Source organism: Artemia sp. Qi Xiang Cuo, chromosome 16 (genome assembly GCF_049724085.1).
Source record: "Artemia sp. Qi Xiang Cuo chromosome 16, ASM4972408v1, whole genome shotgun sequence".
In the NCBI taxonomy this organism is placed as follows: domain Eukaryota; kingdom Metazoa; phylum Arthropoda; class Branchiopoda; order Anostraca; family Artemiidae; genus Artemia; species Artemia sp. Qi Xiang Cuo.
In genome coordinates, this window is record NC_142809.1 from 40,546,327 (window position 1) to 40,567,359 (window position 21,033).

The 21,033-nt window shown below is 36.6% G+C and overlaps 1 protein-coding gene across 1 annotated transcript in view; it reads right to left on the minus strand.

Moving 5' to 3' along the window:
- LOC148942904 (BLOC-1-related complex subunit 8 homolog) overlaps nt 1–13,420 on the minus strand; it is a 61,323-nt gene extending 47,903 nt beyond the window's left edge. Inside the window, exon 1 of the mRNA XM_089102242.1 lies at nt 13,392–13,420. The gene's annotated coding sequence lies outside the window, so the exon portion shown is untranslated. The remainder of the gene's footprint in view (nt 1–13,391) is intronic.
- Between the last annotated feature and the right edge of the window lie 7,613 nt (nt 13,421–21,033).

Genomic DNA, 21,033 nt, shown 5'->3' on the forward strand with positions numbered 1-21,033 from the left:
CTTAGCTAGGATGAATGGGAAAACATCATTTGATGCCTTTTTTATGCTCTTTCATAATTCAATGATTGCTTCTGGGGCTAATTGCATCTTGAGCCCTTAAAGGGGCCCTCAACAGTATTTTATATGAATAATGAAAGAGCATAAAAAAACATCAAACAATGTTTTCACTTTTATCCTAGCTAAACAATATGGCCCACTGCAAATTTACCATGAAATTTATCCACCCCCACCCCCCTAATGTGCAAATATATACCCTGAATTGTTGACAGCAAAGTTTTGAATTGGAAAATTTAGCACTATTTTTGTTGACAGCATTCAAAAAACTTGAAACGGTAGGAAAACAGTTCATATTTGAGTTGCCTAATAAATGAAGTTTGAATTGTTATTGATAAGTATTTTTGGAATATATTACTCTTGAACAAACTATTTATATGCTAGTGATATTTTTATCAATTTTCAATAGCTTAACTAGTGTTGATAACTTCTTTGTTTGGTTACAAAAATGAAATACCTTTAGGAGGGCTCAAGATGCAACTAGCCTCAGAAGTAATTCTTGAATTATGAAAGAGCATAAAAAAGGCATCAAATGACGTTTTCACTTTCATCCTAGCTAAATTATTGCACCACCTAGATATTTACCAAAATTACTGTCTCTTTTATAAACCCAGCACTACAGTGGGGGATTTGCAGGGCTTCCGCTCTCAAAAATTAAAATTTGGAGACAAGTCTTAAAATTTTGGGGAGTTTTTGGGGACAGGTCTTCAAGATTCGGGATTTTTTTAGGGAAAAAAACAAAATGGAATTTTGTGGTGAAAATTTGGGAGCCAAAATTAGTTTTAGCTTTGATTTCAGGCTCAAGTGGGGCTTGGATCTGCATAGTAAATCAAGCCTTTTACAAAATAAGTTTTAGAGCCAGAGCCCAGGATTGGAACCCATAGCTGAAAATGCTTATTGCTGATATTGCAGCAAAAACTTCAAAATTGTTTAAAAAAAAATTAGTGAACTGTAAATACCACTAGCAATTTTTTATTAAGTCATTAATCTCAGTAATTCATTAATAATAATTAAAACCAAAAACAAATATCATTTTTAGTTTCTAGATAAGTAAACTGAATAGAAATAATTCAACCTATAAGTACAGGGTAATATCGAAACTTAAAACAACAAGAACTAAACTAAACAAGCAAATTTAAACTTAAATTAAAAAGGGAATTTGGCAACAATTGACACATTATTGGTTTTTCATGCTGCCTCTAAGGTCATAGGCGTTTACCCCCCCCCCCAAAAAAAAATATGAAACAACAGAAAATACCCCCCCCTCCTAACAAAAATATCCTCCACAGAAAATAATCCCCATGGAAAGCACCCCTGCAGAAAATATCTCTAGCAAAAAATACCCTTGGAAAATACCAACCCCTGTGCAGAAAATACCCCCTTGGAACACAATTTTTTTCATTGTTTGTTTCTACTATGCTTTCCTTTCCTTTGGTTACCTCATACAATTAACCCCCTACCTTCCCACCAACCCTGTGACCATCCATGTTCCAAATATAATACTTATTGCAGTCTCACTTTTATATCAGCCCATCTAATGCCTGGACATGATAGCTGTAGGCTACAATTCATATACAAGTTACTTATTCTTTTACTTTGCACTAACATTATTTGGCATTATTAACAAACTGTTCGTGATAAATAAGTCCGAAAATATACGAAACTTGACAAGAAAACAATACGAGCCTAATAACCCAATTTTTACTTTAAGCTGTAATGTAAATTTTCTTATGGATAATATTTCTGGGGTCACTTCCATTTAAATCCTCTATTCCCCAACCCTATGCTTAGTCTATAGCTAAATATTGCTTCATTAGGAGGGGAAGGGAGTGGTGCATTTTTTTATGGTAAGAAGATTGTATTTAGGGATAGTTCTTAGGAAGAAATAAATTATAACACATTTTCTTTAAATTTTTTTTGCATCTATCTCGGAGTTAGCCTTTATACAGGGTTATTAATTGTTCAAGCATTAGAAGTTGTAAAGGTAGGCCTTGAATATTTAAAAAAATTTACTTGGCTATCCTGAATTTTGAGCAGAATATATTTTCCATAAAATTTCTTTTGCTTAACTAACAGGTTTGCAAGATCATAAAAAGATCCTAAAACTGCAGTTTAAAATATTATACCCACTGAAAATATTACATGGGTGAAGGGACCAGAATAATAGTCGTGAGGGGAGTGCTGGGTGAATACATTTGAGGATAAAGGGTGGTATGACAAATACATTTCTCAGATAAAACAGAAAAGAACTAAAATTTTACATACCAAATGAAACAAAAACTTAAATGGTAAAAATTCCCGGCAAAAAGACTAATTCCTTCAATATATTATGCATTCAATTATTAATTAAACATAAATACAGTATGTCCAAAACCAAAAATAGCAAAAGAAAACCAAATTTAAACTTATGATTTGGCTTTCAAAATAATTTTCTTTCTTTAGAAGTTCAATTTCAGAATCCAGAATCTACCTGAGTGTTCTGTTAAACAACTTCAAGTATAATTCTTGGCTAATTTTGTCAAGATTGCTTGACCACAAATGATGTAACTGTAAGAATTTTATATCTTTTGGAATACTGCATTCAAAATGATTTAATCTAAATAATAAAAAGTGATACCTTTGTGAACATATAAAGAACTGTCTATAATTAAATTATATTGGTCAGGTTCAAAGTAACACAGGAGACAAAAATTAACAAACAAAAGAGTAGTGAAAAATTATGGTATGTGAAGTAATGTTTGCTAGAGACAGTCACTAGGGAGTCAAACAGTGGTTGAGTGATTTTCGGTGAGATTTTGGGGATTTGGGGAAACAATTTGTTTTCGGGGGACAAATAGATTTTAAGGGAAATCCCTGAAAATTTGGGGATAGTGGAAGCCCTGGGAATTTGGCCCATTTTGTGCCTCCAATCTACTTCATGGTCAAAAGGTTTTTTATGCAGATAATACTTTTTAACACATAGCATACTAACATTTTCATTCCTTGATTCTACTCTTGTGATGCTATGAAAAAAAATAGAAGTTATACATTGCTACAACATGGTGGAAACTGTCAAAATGAGTTAAATTTGCTTATAGAAATGGCTCTATTCAGGTATCAGGTACCTTTTGTTTTTTTTTATTAATTACCACTTCCAGGCATTATGTTTTTGGGGTGAGGCTTTGTAAAAATAGCTTTGTAATAAATAAGATGAAAAAAGCTTTTTAGTGTGGTCTCAATAGAAAAAGTGAAATGGCCAAGTAATGCATACTTAATTTTTTTTTTTTCAGGCTTTGGTTCAGAAAAAAAAAACAGCTTTGAAAAGGATACAGCTAGACAACTCCGGTAATCAAGGATAACTCCGCCTGTGAGGATCCTTGCCTTTCGAGGCTCTGGTTACCAGCCTGTTTTAAGCCAGGATAGGAGGAAGGCTGGGCGATAGGTTAATCCTCTATCCCCGTAATACATTACTGATTCATGAAACGACAACAATAAGCCTTGGACCCAATTTGATTTCATTCAAAACTGCTTCCAACCGTCCCCAAACATGATTTTCAACAACAAGCCAACCTTTCCATCTTGTGCTTTGGAAAGTCCACAGTGTGAACCCTGATACACAATCTGGCCGCATAGAAGGTGTCATAAGAACCCTTCAGACATATAATGTGGACATAGTGGTTTGATCCTAAGCTAGATTGACAGGCTTTAGATCTATTTTAGTTGACGACTATGAAGTTTGTCTTTTCTGGGCCAGAAAAGAGGCGTGAAGCTGGAGTTACCCTTGCAGTCAGCAGGAGTGCAAAAAAGTCGATGTTTGAGCTTGTCCCCATAAATGAAGAAAGATGAAAGTTCATTACACAAGCTTGCAGTCAAAGCTGATTGTCATTGTTGTGTATGCTACAACAAATGAAGCCAACAATTCCAAGAAAGAGTTTTTCTATTATGGACTGAACAATCCTGTCAATTCAGAACCTGTACATGATATTTTAGCTATATGTGGTGATTTTAATACCAAAATTGGTAATAGCCATAATTATATCACTGAAGTGATTAGACAACATGGTTTGGGTGTCATAATGGTGTACAATTGATGGATCTGTGTGCTGGCCAAGGCCCAATTGCTGGTGGCTTGTGATTTCCCCACTGGGAAATACATAAGTATACTTGAATTTCACCTGATGGAGTGACCAGAAGACCTCTTGATCAGGAAGCAACACAGACGACCAATGTTTGGAGGACAGGCGTTCCTTTCATGGTGCTGATTCATTCTCTGATCACCAAATAGTAATTGCCCATTTTAAGCTGAACCTAAAGACTATTGTAAAGTACAAAAGAACTCTTAGGACATTTGATTTGCAAAAGCTAATGGACAAATACATTAAACAAAATTATTGTCTATCCCTCTCTAATAAGCTTTTTAGCCTTGTTTTTAAGGAGAGGATAGCATCCGTTGGTGAAACAAGGACCCAAATTGGGTAAAATGTGAAAAGTGTAGAAGAAGAGACCCTTGGTTTTGCTGAAAAGAAAGGAGAACAGTAGATAAGTGATTCCTTTTGGAAACTCATGTAGGTGAGGAAAGAGGTAAAAATTAAACTTTACTCCTGCAACCGTGGTACCACCTCTGAATATAAGAACTATTTTAAGACTAAGTACAAAGAAGCCCACAAGGCTGTAAAAAGGTCAACAAGAGCAGATAGACATTGCTTCCTCAAGGCAAAAGCTGCCAAAGCCAAGGCTACTGCTAGTAAAGGTTGTAACAAACCAGTTTATTGTATAACAAAAGAGATCACAGGAGATTTAAAAAAACCTGCTACAGCAATTGAGAATAAATCGGGACAACTGCTAACACACAAAGAAGAAATCTATGATTCATGGGAATAGTATTTCCATGAAATATTAAACTTTGCCCCTCCTGCAGATCCCCCAGATGGTTGACTCCTTTTCCAATTGGATATAAGTATGGAGCCTATTAGTTTACATGAAGTAGAGACAGTAATACATAAACTAAAAAATGGAAAAGCAGCTCGCACTGACAGTATATATTCTGAACCACAGTTTATATAATTATCCAGTAAGCTTATTGCAGATCATTTCTGGTCTTCGTTCTCAGTGCGAACAAAAAGCTCCTCCCACTTCTTTCTGCATTAGCAGGTTAGTGTGTTGACTCAATGAGAAATGGTTACAAAGTGCATTATTCGTAATTGCGAAAGCAGAAAAAAACTTGGTGAGCCAGCCAAGTGGTTTGCAAGTGTCCCATCTCACAGGTATGACTTAATTTATATACAAATTATGACTTAATCTATTATTTACATACAGTGGACTCAAATGATTGGCCTATGTAGGATTTTGTAAAAATGGAGGCGGGGGGTTGATGAAATTTGTGAAAATACGGAATTTTTTTTCTTCTAATAACTGGTGGAATAGGTGTGATGGTTTCAGGGGCGGATCCAGGATTTTTTTAGCGGACGGGGGCGCAAAGTAGGTTGATCTGACAAACTTACATTAGGAGCAATTCTAATTAATGCAAACTTGCGTTATTTAGGTAAATTAAACTACTGTAGACTACTTTACAGGGGTAACCCTCGCCCCCCCCCTCGGTATCCAAACCTGATGCGTTTATCATTTTTTTTTTCACGTTGTTTTATTTATTTTCTCAGATTGTAGTTACTGTGATATTTGAAAAATCTAGTTACCTTTTTTGGCGGAGAGCCTGGATAAGACTAGTATTGTTTTCAATCAATGTTTTCATATGAAATGGGCAGACCTTTTCTGAACTTTAAACAATAAACACCTCTGTTTGAAAATCTTTGCACTTTCTGAATTTAGATTGCAATAAGGGTTCCTGATTGAGACCAACTTTAGGACTTGGGTTCTAATTATTGGTTGTTGTGGTAATTATTGGTTGTTGTGTTTGATTATCTCCTTAATGAGCTCCTCAGTACTACAGACAATAAAAATCAAACCAATATCAATAAACAGATGTGAAAAGTGGAAGTGACTATATTTAATTTAGCTGCAAGTCTACATTCATGCCCATTACATAATTTCCCTTTGAGAAAAAATTGATAAAACTTTTAAAACTGAAATATCAATGCGAAGCACCAAATATCATAATCAAATGTCATCGCTTTATGGCATTGTTCAAATAAAACTTATTTTTTACTTGATTATTGTCGTAAATTTATTCTGTGTCTTTCTTTCCATTCTTAAACCAATGTTATATTTACCTTTGGCATTATTACAGCCCACTATATATACATTCATATAAATTTATATGCAGCATTACCGCCATACCAATTATTCTCCTTTCCTTTTTTATTCTTTAATAATGATTTCTGGTCGTTTTGAGTTTGAATTATTGTAGGCTTCTATTTCTACTGATCTTAAGTTTAATATGGCCTTTACTTTTCTTATATATGGCGTTTAATATGGCCTTTATATATATATATATATATATATATATATATATATATATATATATATATATATATATATATATATATATATATATATATATATATATATATATATATATATATAAAATAATTTCTGAGACCACACTGGCTAATCATGATAAACAAAAAATCGCGAAGAAAGGAAGAAAACGAGGACAATTAACAGCCAGTGAAAAAATTTTAATAAATTATGCAAATATTTTGGTCAAGACCTCCACTTGACCGTCCTCAGTGCAGAATAAAACTGATAAAATTATCAAAACCAAACCTTAAAATAAAAACACCAAGCTAAAATTGGACGACCCTTTCCTAGTAACGGTGAAAGTGTAACTGAATAAGAAACATAAGTCTAAATGGCATTTCAGAATTTCATTTTGCGTAAAGCACTTTTAAAGGCTGATCGCTTTCCAGTTTGATTATTATCAGAGAATCTATTCGATTGCACAATATAACTTTGTGGATGTATGTAAATACGATCAGAATTAATAATTTTGTCATAAATGGGACTTAGAAAAATTTCTCCAGTGTCTCTATTGAGAGCTACCTTTTGGTGAATGTGTTTTTTTATTTCAACTGCCTCCCTGAAAACTTGCGTGAGACCTTTAACGGGGGCAACGATAGAGGCCTCGTCAAACAAAATGAAATGGTGTGGATTCTCGTACACATGTTGCGCCAAGGCGGAATCAAAAACCTCAGGCCTTTGGCGATGGGGACCTGACTGAGTGGTTCAAAGTCAACTCTGGCTTTTGACAGGGGTGAATTCTCTCCCCAGTGCTGTTCACACTACTCATTGACTTCATCCTGTGGATGTGCAACTTCATAGATGGCATTCAGTTGAATGAAAGTCATACATTATTTGATGCTGACTTTGCAGACAATATAACACTTTTCTCACTTAGAAGAGGAGCTTCAATCATAGGCAGATACTGCTGCCTAAGTAAAGAACAATGTTGGCACAATGTATTATTTTTTTTTCCAGACCAGGGCACTTTGTATTGAAGGAGTTGTTGCAGAAACTTCAAAAAGGGCTCATTTGACGAGAAATTGGAATGGCTAGTGCCCTTTTTCACAGTTGAAAGTGATAGCAAGGCAACTAACACTCCTTCCACATCCACCATTTCCCCAAACACATCCAATCAAAATTTTGAGATAGCTATTTTTTCAAAGTATTTGATTCCCAGATAGAAACTATGTTTTTGAGGAGGATACTCCCCTTCACAGCCCTCAGAGCAAGGGTTATAAGTTATGTCCTGGGCGCATATAAGGTTTCTTATAGAAAGCGTTGTCATAGAAACTTCAAAAAGGACTCATTCGATTGGAAATTGAAATGGATAGCGTACTTTTTAATTGTCGAAAGTGATTAGAGGGCAACTAACACCCCTCTCACGCCCACCTTTTCCCCAAACACATCAAATCAAAATTTTGACATAGCCATTTTGTTCAACACAGTTGAAAGTTCTAAAAATTAGGTCTTTGAGGATGACCACCACCCCCCCCCCCCCGACAGCCCTTAGGGCAATGTGGACATAGTGGTTTGATCCTAAGCTAGATTTACAGGCTATAGATCTATTTTAGTCGACGACTATGAAGTTTGTCTTTTCTGGGCCAGAAAAGAGGCGTGAAGCTGGAGTTGCCCTTGCAGTCAACAGGAGTGCAAAAAAGTCGATGTTTGAGCTTGTCCCCATAAATGAAGAAAGATGAAAGTTCATTACACAAGCTTGCAGTCAAAGCTGATTGTCATTGTTGTGTATGCTACAACAAATGAAGCCAACAATTCCAAGAAAGACTTTTTCTATTATGGACTGAACGATCCTGTCAAAACAGAACCTGTACATGATATTTTAGCTATATGTGGTGATTTTAATACCAAAGTTGGTAATAGCCATAATTATATCACTGAAGTGATTAGACAACATGGTTTGATTTGTCATAATGGTGTACAATTGATGGATATGTGTGCTTGCCATGGCCCAATTGCTGTTGGCTTGTGATTTCCCCACTGGGAAATACACAAGTATGCTTGAATTTCACCTGATGGAGTGACAAGAAGACCTCTTGATCAGGAAGCAACACAGATGACCAATGTTTGGAGGATGGGCATTCCTTTCATGGTGCTGATTCATTCTCTGATCACCAACTAGAAATCGCCCGTTTCAAGCTGAAGCTAAAGACTATTGTTAAGTACAAAAGAACTCTTAGGACATTTGATTTGCAAAAGCTAATTGACAAATACATTCAACAAAATTATTGTCTATCCCTCTCTAATAAGCTTTTTAGCCTTGTTTGTAAGGAGAGGACAACATCTGTTGGTGAAATATGGACCCAGGTCATGGAAAATGTGGAAAGTGTAGATGAAGAGACTCTTGGTTTTGATGAAAAGAAAGGAGAACAGTAGATAAGTGATTCCTTTTGGAAACTCATGTAGGTGAGGAAAGAGGTAAAAATTAAACTTTACTCCTGCAACCGTGGTACCACCTCTGAATATAAGAACTATTTTAAGACTAAGTACAAAGAAGCCCACAAGGCTGTAAAAAGGTCAACAAGAGCAGATAGACATTGCTTCCTCAAGGCAAAAGCTGCCAAAGCCAAGGCTACTGCTAGTAAAGGTTGTAACAGGACAGTTTATTGTATAACAAAAGAGATCACAGGAGATTTCAAAAAACCTGCTACAGCAATTGAGAATAAATCCGGATGACTGCTAACACACAAAGAAGAAATCTATGATTGATGGAAAGACTATTTCCATGAAATATTAAACTTTGCCCCTCCTGCAGACCCCCTCCCCCATGGTTGACTTCTTTTCCAAGTGGATATAAGTATGGAGCCTATTAGTTTATATGAAGTAGAGACAGTATTACATAAACTAAAAAATGGAAAAGCAGCTTGCACTGACAGTATACATTCTGAACTATTGAAATATGGTGCTGGAGTGATATCTGAGCCGCTACATCAATTGTTAGTGCAGATATGGGACACAGAATATATTCCCATAGATTGGAAGAGAGGGGTTATTGTGAAATTATCTGAGAAGGGTAGAACTGCTGATTGCAATAATTGCTGATGTATAACCCTACAGTCTGCAGGAAACAAAGACCTCTGCTAAGTACTTTTGAATTGCATCCAGACAAAAGTTGATGCTATACTCAGAGACTGACAGCATGTCTTCCAACCAAGTAGGTCATGCACTGACTTAATCTTCTGTCTTAGAATATTTATTGAATAATCAAATGAGCGGCAGACTGAAATCATATAGCTTTCCTCAATTACCTGAATGCCTTCAACTCAGTTCATAGAGATTCACTGTGGAAAACACTTTGCTACCATGACTTCCCTGATAAAATTGTCAGAATTATAATGGCATTTGTGATGAACAAATGTTTGCTGTTCAGAGTGATGATGGGGACCTGACTGAGTGGTTCAAAGTCAACTCGGGCTTTTGACAGGGGTGAATTCTCTCCCCAGTGCTGTTCACACTACTCATTGACTTCATCCTGTGGATGTGCAACTTCATTTGATGCTGACTTTGCACCCAACATAACACTCCTTTCTCACTTAGAAGAGGAGCTTCAATCATAGGCAGATAGTGCTGCCTAAGTAAAGAACAATGTTGGCACAATGTATTATTTATTTTTTTTCCAGACCAGGGCACTTTGTATTGAAGGTGTTGTTGTAGAAACTTCAAAAAGGGCTCTTTTGACTAGAAATTGGAATGGGTAGTGCCCTTTTTTACAGTTGAAAGTGATTGCAAGGCAACTAACACTCCTTCCATGTCCACCATTTCCCCAAACACATCCAATCAAAATTTTGAGATAGCCATTTTTTCAAAGTAGTTGATTTCCAAATAGAAATTATGTTTTTGAGGAGGACACTCCCCCCCCCCCACAGCCCTCAGAGCAAGGGTTGTAAGTTATGCCCTGGGCGCATATAAGATTTTTATAGAAAGCTTTGTCATAGAAACTTCAAAAAGGACTCATTTGATGGGAAATTCAAAGGGCTAGTATACTTTTTAATAGTCAAAAGTGATTGGAGGCCAACTAACACCCCTCTCATGCTCACCTTTTCCCCAAACACATCCAATTAAAATATTGAGATAGCCATTTTGTTCAACACAGTTGAAAGTTCTGGAAATTAGGTCTTTGAGGATGACACCCCCCCCCCTGACAGCCTTCAGGGTAAGGGTTGTAAGTTATGCCCTGGGGGCATATAAGGTTTTCATAGAACATGTTGTTGCAGAAACCTCAAAAAGGGCTCGAGTGATTGGAAATTGAAATGGCTAGTGCCTTTTTAATAGTCAAAAATGATTGGAGGGCAACTAACCCCCCTCTCACGCTCACCATTTATCCAAACACACCAATCAAAATTTTGAGATAGCCATTTTGTTTAACATAGTTGAAAATTCTGTAAATTAGATGTTTGAGGATGATAACCCCATCAGAGCCTTCAGGGCAAGGGTTATAAGTGATGCCCTGGGGGCATATAAGTTTTTTTTTTAAAGCTGTGTCACAGAAACTTGAAAAAGGGCTCATTTGATTGGAAATTTAAAGGGCCCTTTTTATTAGTCAAAAGTGATTGGAGGGCATCTAACCCCCCTCTCACACCCACCTTTTCCGCAAAGACACCCAATCAAAATTTTTAGATAGCCATTTTGTTCAAGTTTTGAAAATTAAGTCTTTAAGGATGACAACCCCCCCCCCCCCCTACAGTCTTCAGGCCAAGGGTTGTAAGTTATGCCCTGGGGCATACAAGGTTTTTATAGAAAGCATTGTCAGAAAAACTTCAAAAAGGGATCATTCATTTGGAAATTGAAAGGTCTAGTGCCTTTTTTAATACTGTAGTCAAAAGTAATTGGAGGAAAACTAACCCCCATCTCACACCCAACATTTCACCAAACACATACAATAAAAATTTTGAGATAGCCATTTTGTTCAACATAGTTGATTTCCAGATAGAGATTATGTTTTTGAGGAGGACACTCTCCCTACAGCCCTCAGGGTAAGGGTTACAATTTATGCCCTGGGGGCATATAAGATTTTTATAGAAAACCTTGTCATAGAAACTTCAAAAAGGGCTCATTTGAATGGAAATTCAAAGGGCTAGTGCCCTTTTAAATAGTCAAAAGTAATTGGAGTGCAACTAACCCCCTCTCACGACCAAAATTTCGCCAAACACATACAATCAAAATTTTGAGATAGCCCTATTTTTCAATGTAGTTGAAAGTTCTGAAAATTAGGTTTTTGAGGATGACAACTCTCCCTTCACTGCCCTCAGGGGAAGGGTTGTAAGTTATGTCCAGGGGGACATATAGGGTTTTGATTGAAATTGTTTTATTATATCTAAATAATAGAAAGTGATACCTTTGTGAACATGTAAAGAACTGTCTAGGCCTATAATTAATTTATATTGGTCTGGTTCATATGCAAAGTAACACAGGAGACAAAAATTAACAAACAAAAGAGTAGGCTAGTGAAAAATTATGGTATGTAAAGTAATGTTGGTCAATAAATACCAAATCATATTATTGAGTTAGGACTAAAGTGAATGCACCATTTGATGCCTTTTTTTATGCTGATTACAAATATAATAAGCATTTCTATCGGAAATGAATTTCAGCCCCCCCCCTATATATGCAAATTCAGGGTTAGGGACGGTAAAGTCTATATAGGGGGGGGGGGCAGTAATTAATTTCTAAAATAAATGCTTATTATATTCGTAATCAGCATAAAAAAAAGGCATCAAATGGTGTATTCACTTTATTTAAAACTCAATAATATGATTTGGTATGTATTGACCATAATGTTTGCTAGAGATAGGCCTAGTCACTAGGGAGTCAAACAGTGATTGAGTGAATTTTGGTGAAATTTTGAGAATTAGGGTAAACAATTTTTTTTCAGGGAGACACATAAATTTTCAGGGAAATTCCTGAAAATTTGGGGATAGTGGAAGCCCTGGGGATTTAGCCCATTTTGTGCCTCCAATCTACTTCATGGTCGAAAGGTTTTTTACGCAGACACTTGGCAGTCTCTATTTGAATCTTCGGTAAAATTCTACTTTAGTTACTTTTACCTATCTTGGAAAGGGGTGAGGTTAGGAAAATGAAACTTTCAGGGATGGGTCTACAGGCTAAAATATGTCCTGGGAAGGTATTTTGAAGTACTTATCTCCTCTCCTTCTCCCTCTAGAGGATCCTGAAATTTGCCTACATGACAAGTCTATACCTATTGAAATTTTGACAAAACAACATTTTACCTTAATTTTCAGTTATAAGATTCTTTTTCTCTGGCTTTAGTTCTGAAAATGCAATTCCTGTTATTTGAGTAGTATTTTAAGCCATATCAATGTTAATTTTCAAAATTTAGGAAATGTATTTGCATATCTTTAAAACTCTATAAATCAGGATTGAGCAAAGTTGTGAGGCTGAAAACAATTTTGTTGGACTTCATTTTAAGCAGAAGATCTATTTTGCAAGGTTTCACATTTATAACACAGATATTGTTAAAGGTTATCAAAGGTCAAGACCCTCTAGAGGGAGAAGGAGTGGAGGTAGGTACTTCAAAATACCTTCCTGGACATACTTTAGCCTGTAGATCTTTCCCTGAAAGTTTCATTTTCCTAACCAAACTCCTTTCCAAGATAGCCAAAAGTAGCTAAAGTAGAATTTTACCGAATCTTCTGGGTTTGAGTCTAAAATAACACCCATAAGCTTTGGGGAGGCAACATAGCCTACATGATTTATTTCCCATCAAGCCAGATAGTCAGGGGTTGAAGAGCCTTTTTCTTGTGTAAAATTATGGCCTTGGCTCTCGTAGCTGAAAGTAAGCAACACGTAATAAGTATTATACAACCAGTGTAATAAACTATTGCAAATGAAATTTTTGACAATACAGTTTTAGCCTAATAGCTTACTACAATCACACGTCTTGCGGATTTGCAATTTGGTGCCAGTTTTGTTGAATGTTGAGGACAACTAGCATTGCCGCTGTGTCACCACGAGAGCCAAAATTGTTATTTCAGCATGCGACTAGCCTAAAACTTGGTATTCATGGTGAACTGGCTAGAGAGGTTAAGAACTATATACTATGGTCTGTTCCAGTCTAGGAATAAGGGTTACTACTGATAGTACCAAAGTATCATTTCAATACTTTTTGATCAAAGTAGTACTTTTTGAATACTGTATGTGAAAGTAGTACTTGTTTAAAAAGTGTGCCTTTTTAATATTTAACGTTCAAGACATCAACTTGCTTGTTAGCAATCTGCTTCCCCGTAAAGGGGAGCTTTTTAACACATAACATACTAACATTCTCATTCCTCGATTCTACTCTAGTGATGCTAGGAAAAAAGAAATAGAAGTTACATTGCTACAACATGGTGGAAAATGTCAAAATGAGTTAAATTCGCTTATAGAAATGGCTTTATTCAGATATCAATGACGCAAATGACCTGAAAAATTATTTTTGTATATTCAGTGACAAAATTAGAGCGGCAAATTTATCCCCCCTGGAACTTGAAAGGTACATTTTTTGTCCCCTCTCTTTTATATTTTTTTTTATTAATTACCACTTCCAGGCATTATGTTTTTGGGGTGAGGCTTTGTAAAAAAAGCTTTATAATAAATGAAATGAAAGAAAGCTTTTTAGTGTGGTCTCAATGGAAAAAGTGAAATGGCCAAGTAATGAATACTTAATTTTTTTTTCAGGCTTTGGTTCAGAAAAAAAACAGCTTTGAAAAGGATACAGCTAGACAACTCCGGTAAGCAAGGATAACTCCACCTGTGAGGATCCTTGCCTTTCGAGGCTCTGGTTACCAGCCTGTTTTAAGCCAGAAAAGGAGGAAGGCTGGGCGATAGGTTAATCCTCTATCCCCGTAAAACATTACTGATTCATGAAACGACAACGATAAGCCTTGGACCCAATTTGATTTCAGTCAAAACCGCTTCCAACCGTCCCCGAACACGATTTTCAACAACAAGCCAACCTTTCCGTCTTGTTTTGGAATGTCCATAGTTTGAACCCTGATACTCAACCTGGCCGCATAGAAGGTGTTATAAGAACCCTTCAGACATATAATGTGGACATAGTGGTTTGATTCTAAGCTAGATTGACAGGCTTTAGATCTATTTTACTTGACGTCTATGAAGTTTGTCTTTTCTGGGCCATAAAAGAGGCGTGAAGCTGGCGTTGCCCTTGCAGTCAGCAGCAGTGCAAAAAAGTCGATGTTTGAGCTCGTCCCCATAAACTAAGAATGATGAAAGTCTATTTCGCAACCTCACAGTCAAAGCTGATTGTCATTGTTGTGTATGCTGCAACAAATGAAGCCAACAATTCCAAAAAATACTTTCTCTTATGGACTGAACGATCCTGTCAATTCAGAACCTGTACACAATATTTTAGCTATATGTGGTGATTTTAATACTAAAGTTGGTAATAGCCGTAATTATATCACTGAAGTAATTAGACAACATGGTTTGATTTGTCATAATGGTGTATGATTGATGGATTTGTATGCTGGCCGTGGCCCAATTGTTGGTGGCTCGTGATTTCACCACCGGGAAACACACAACTATGCTTGAATTTCACCTGATGGAGTGACAAGAAGACCTCTTGATCAGGATGCGACACAGACGACCAATGTCTGGAGGACGGGCGTTCCTTTCGTGGTGCTGATTCATTCTCTGATCACCAACTAGAAATCGCCCGTTTCAAGCTGAAGCTAAAGACTATTGTTAAGTACAAAAGAACTCTTAGGACATTTGATTTGCAAAAGCTAATTGACAAATACATTCAACAAAATTATTGTCTATCCCTCTCTAATAAGCTTTTTAGCCTTGTTTGTAAGGAGAGGACAACATCTGTTGGTGAAATATGGACCCAGGTCGTGGAAAATGTGGAAAGTGTAGATGAAGAGACTCTTGGTTTTGATGAAAAGAAAGGAGAATAGTAGATAAGTGATTCTTCTTGGAAACTCATGTAGGTGAGGAAAGAGGTAAAAATTCAATTATACTCCTGCGACCGCGGTACCACCTCTGAATATAAGAACTATTTTAAGATCAAGTACAAAGGAGCCCACAAGGCTGTAAAAAGGTCACCAAGAGCGGATAGACGTTGCTTCCTCAAGAAAAAAGCTGCCAAAGCCGAGGCTACTGCTAGTAAAGGTTGTAACCAGGACAGTTTATTGTATAAGAAAAGCGAGGAGATTTTAATAAACCTGCTACAGCGATTGAGAATAAATTGGGACGACTGCTAACACACAAAGAAGAAATCTATGATTGATGGAAAGAGTATTTCCATGAAATATTAAACTTTGCACCTCCTGCAAACCCTGGAGACCCCCCAGATGGTCGACTCCTACTCCAATTGGATATAAGTACGGAGCCAATTAGTGCTGTTCACACTACTCAATGACTTCATCCTGCGGACGTGCAACTTCATAGATGGCAGTCAGTCGAATGAGAGTCGTACATTATTTGATGCTGACTTTCCAGACGATATAACGCTCCTTTCTCACTTAAAAGAGGAGCTTCAATCATATGCAGATAGTGCTGCTTAAGTAAAGAACGATGTTGGCACAATGTATTATTTTTTTTCCATACCAGGGCATATCGTATCGAAGGAGTTGTCGTAGAATCTTCAAAAAGGGCTCATTCGACTGGAAATTGGAATGGCTAGTGCCTTTTTTTAAATTTGAAAGTGATTGCAAGGCAACTAACATTCCTTCCACGTCCACCATTTCCCCAAACACATCCAATCAAAATTTTGAGATAGCCATTTTGTTCAAAGTAGTTGATTTCCAGATATAAATAATATTTCTGAGGAGGTCACTCCTCCCCCCCTCTGCCCTTAGGGCAAGGGTTGTAAGTTATGCCCTGAGGGCATATAAGCTTTTTATGGAAAGCTTTGTCATAGAAACTTCAAAAAGGACTCATTCGATTGGAAATTCAAAGGGCTAGTGCCCTTTTTAATAGTCGAAAGTGATCGGAGGCCAACTAACACCGCTCTCACGCCCACCTGTCCCCCAAACAGATCCAATCAAAATTTTGGGATAGCCCTTTTTTTCAACGTAGTTGAAAGTTCTGGAAATTAGGTCGTTGAGGATGACACCCCCCCCCCCCCCCCCCGACAGCCCTCAGGGCAAGGGTTTTAAGTTTTGCCCTGGGGGCATATAAGGTTTTCATAGAACATGTTGTCGTAGAAACTTCAAAAAGGGCTCATTCGATTGGAAATTGAAATGGCTAGTGCCCTTTTTAATAGTCAAAAATGGTTGGAGGCCAACTAACCCCTCTCTTACGCTCACCATTTATCCAAATACACCAATCACAATTTTGAGATAGCCATTTTATTCAACGTAGTTGAAGGTTCTGGAAATTAGGTGTTTGAAGATGATACCCCCCTCAGAGCCTTCAGGGCAAGGGTTATAAGGTATGCCCTGGGGCATATAAGGTTTTTATTGAAAGCTCTGTTGCAAAAACTTAAAAAGGGCTCATTCGATTGGAAATTTAAAGGGCTAGAGCCTTCTTTAAAAGTATAAAATGATTGGAGGGCAGTTAACCCCCTTCTCACGCCCGCATTTTCCGCAAAGACACCCAATCAAAATTTTTAGATAGCCATTTCGTTCAAGTTTTCGAAATTAAGTCTTTAAGAATGACAACCCCCCCCCCCCCTACAGTCCTCAGACCAAGAGTTGTAAGTTATGCCCTGGGTGCCTGTAAGGTTTTTATAGAAAGCGTTGTCAGAGAAACTTCCAAAAGGGCTCATTCAATTGGAAAGTAAAAGGTCTAGTGCCTTTTTTAATAGTCAAAAGTAATTGGAGCATAACTAACCCCCGTCTCACGCCCGACATTTCGCCAAATATATAGAATCAAAATTTTTAGATAGCCATTGTGTTCAACGTTGTTGATGTCCAGATAGAAATTATGTTTTTGAGGATGACACTCCCCCACAGCCCTCAGGGTAAGGGTTACAAGTTATCCTCTGGGGGCATATAAGTTTTTATAGAAAACTTTGTCGTAGAAACTTCAAAAAGGGCTCATTCGATTGGAAATTCAAAGGGATAGTGCCTTTTTTAATAGTCGAAAGTAATTGGAGTGTAACTAACCCCCCCTCTCACGCCCGTCATTTCCCCAAACACAGACAATCAAAATTTTTAGATAGCCATTTTTTCAATGTAGTTGAAAGTTCTGGAAATTAGGTTTTTGAGGATGACAACTCTCCCCCCACAGCCCTCAAGGCAGGGGTTGTAGGTTATGCCCAGGGGGCATGTAAGGTTTTTATTGAAATCGTAGAAACTTGAAAAAGGGCTCATTCGATTGGAAATTCAAAGGGCTAGTGTCCTCTTTAGTAATCGACAGTGATTGGGGGGCAACTAACACCCCTCGCGGTTATTTTGGGCATGTTTATTTTTTAATATAATTCAAATAAAATACGTTACACTCAGCATAACTAAAATAAAACATTCCAGTGTTTGAACCTTTCCAATAGTCGAAAGTAGTTGAACGGCAACTAACGCTCCTCTCACGCCCAAAACAAACATACCTAACCTAACTAAAAGAAACAGAAATTAAAATAAGTCAAACTCAAAACGAGCAGAAATTAACCTGAGTAGGGTTCTAAAACCTATGCGTTCTAAAAGCTAGAATATAATTTGTACTTAACTGAAGAAAATTCTTTTAAATGTTTTCACTTTTATAACTTTAAGAAAAAAAAATTAATTAAGATTTCAGGGATTAACTTTAATGTGTATACTAAACTGGCAATGCACATTTTTTCAGTAAATTCATTTGAATTTTTTTCAGTAAAGTACAAATTATATTCTAGCTTTTAGAAAGCATAGGGTTTAGAACCCTACTTTGATTAATTTCTGCTCGTTTTAAGTTTGATTTATTTTAATTTCTGTTTGTTTTGGGTTTCATTTATTGATACTGATTTGTGGCAGTTTTATGTTTGGTAGATTATTTGATTCTATTTTTCTTCATTTTTTGGTTTAATTGAGTTCTTTACTTTTTTTTGAAAAACCTATTTTGTTCATTAAGTTTTTTTTATTAATATAACATAAATGGGCTCTTGAAAGTATGTGAACAAATGGGTTTGGAAATAAGCACACAAAAGATGAAAAACAAGCGCAATAATGTGAATCAACTACCTGCTGAGCCGCTGACAGTTAAAGCAAAGGAAATTGAAGAGGTAGAGATGTTTAGATATCTTGAGAATCTAGTGATCACCGATAGGAACACTGAGCATGAAGTTGCTATACGTTTCGCGTGCACATGAAGCGCATTTGATAAGTTAAGAAATGTTTGGAGAAGTGCCACTTACTTTTTGAAGCTCCAATAGTAATATCCTGAAAGTACTAATGTATGTTTTTGAGAGTTGGGCCCCGACAAAACAGTTAGAGAAAAGAATCCAGAGTTTTGAAAAAAATAATTGTCTTAGATGGACTCTCGGAATCAAGTGGACGGACAAAATTCCCAACTCACTCATTAGAGAGAAGAATAAACAGCCAGTCTTTATTGATAAAGTCATAAGAAGTCGGAGGTGATATTGGGGACACATGGTTAGACCGGTCAGTAATCGCCTACCTCATGATGTTAGGTGTTGGATTCCTCCAGGAGTTCGATGGTGCAGAAGACGGAAGGCTACACTTGGAAGATGCCTAGAAAAAGACGCAGCGCTCTCAAGAACATCACTTGATGATCTTTGACAGAGAACGCTGAAGAGGTCTTCGTGGAAAGGCATTGTTGCCGCCTTATGCGCCAATTAGTGTGAGAAGAACAACCAAGTAAGAAAAGAATAACCGATAAACTTGTACATACATATTTCTAAGAAACTGCACATCTCGGATACCTTTACTGCTTCCAGTTTTCTGTCCCATTTTTCTAGAAAATGGATAGTCTGAACGCTGTATTACCACACTTGGGCCGTTGAAAGTGAACATCTAGATATATGTCATTTTTGCTTGCAGTTGCATCCCATTTAAGTTGCCCTTTTTCTGTCATATCAGAAGTCAGTTGAGGAGAACTAGCTATTGATAAATAAAAAAAATTAATTCTGGCTTATATGATAAACCAAAGAGAAATTATTGTGCTTAAATAAGATGTGCTTCTTAAGATATGTTCCGCCTGTTGTGCAAAGCGCAAAAAGGCGGCAAATCGTAAGGGAGGTAGTACTTTTTAGGACCCAAGATAATACCATTAATTTCGTTGGAGTGGCGATCATGCTAGGAATGCACTTTTGTGACACTGGTTCAGTCCCTGAAAAACCGGCTTTGGTAAGCAACTAGTCTCTGGCCTAAGGACTCAGTGGCTCAGTTGCACGAAATCAAAAAACGAAGTTTAAATACAAACTCTCCACATCTTCATTTTCTTTTTGTTTTCTGCTAAACTTGCATGCCGTCGCTGAAAAGGCGCTACTTTGGCCACAGGAGAGTAGTATAATGCAGAAAGGTTACTGTTGGCAAATTGTTTTTTTTTTCGTTTTTTTTTTTCACATGAAAAGATAAAGGAAATGAATAAAGGAGATTGTATCATAAAGTAGATCAGTCAACTAACCAATGCCATCAATGGGGAAATGGGGTTATTTGCCCACCCCCTGTATTTTTACCTCTTTCTTGTTTTAAGACGCACTTTTTGGGATATATCTAATGAAAAATGTATTTTTTTTATTTTCCTTTAAAAATATTAAAAACAACACTATTTCTTCCTTAATATTTAACCCCCCCCCCCGTACATTTTCTTGAATTGAAGCAACTGTGGCAGTAAACAGGATAGTATTCTTAGTAAAATGTACCATACGATCATTTGAGTTTTCGTATTGTTACATTAGTCTTAGATTTTGTAATTGAAATCTTGGTGATCCTTTGGTGTCAACTTTGGTGAAAAGAAAGTACTATTTGTATACCAACAGATTTATTGGTAATTGATAGATTATATTGAAAACTATTGGAAATTCTTAAATATCTTAAAAAATCGTCACTATTACGCTTGTAAGTCATATTTGAAATTTTGGGACAATTGCCAAAAGCGGCTTGCAAAAATAATTTTCAAAATGATGATGAGCAGGACATCATAGATTTTGAAGATGAAATTGTTTTTGAATATACTTCGCCAGTCTAATCTATGCTTCAAAAGCAGCATAACAAATGTGTTAGTTATCTCAGAAATGTGAAAATGACAGATACGACCTTTAGGCCTGGCAGCGCCAAAATTTTTACTTTTGATTTTGGTGTTTTGGAATCTCTTAGTTTAATTTATGTTTTGGTTTAGTGTTTTGAATAGTGTGTTTTGATTTAGATAATTACAACCTTAATTACCTTAAATGAAAGATAATAATGTCTGACTGATCATGAATCCAAAATAGTTTGACATGTCTCAAAAAGCAAAGAATGAGTGGTGGGGTGGATTTTGGAGGTAAAGAAGGTCAGAGAATTCTACTTAGGGCCCCTACAGTCATGCAGCATGATTCTAGTTTCACTTGTCCAAAATGACTGCAATAAAGTTTGAAACAATTTGACTTCAATGAGGCACACTTGTGCCTCTATAAAGAGGAGACCCACCACA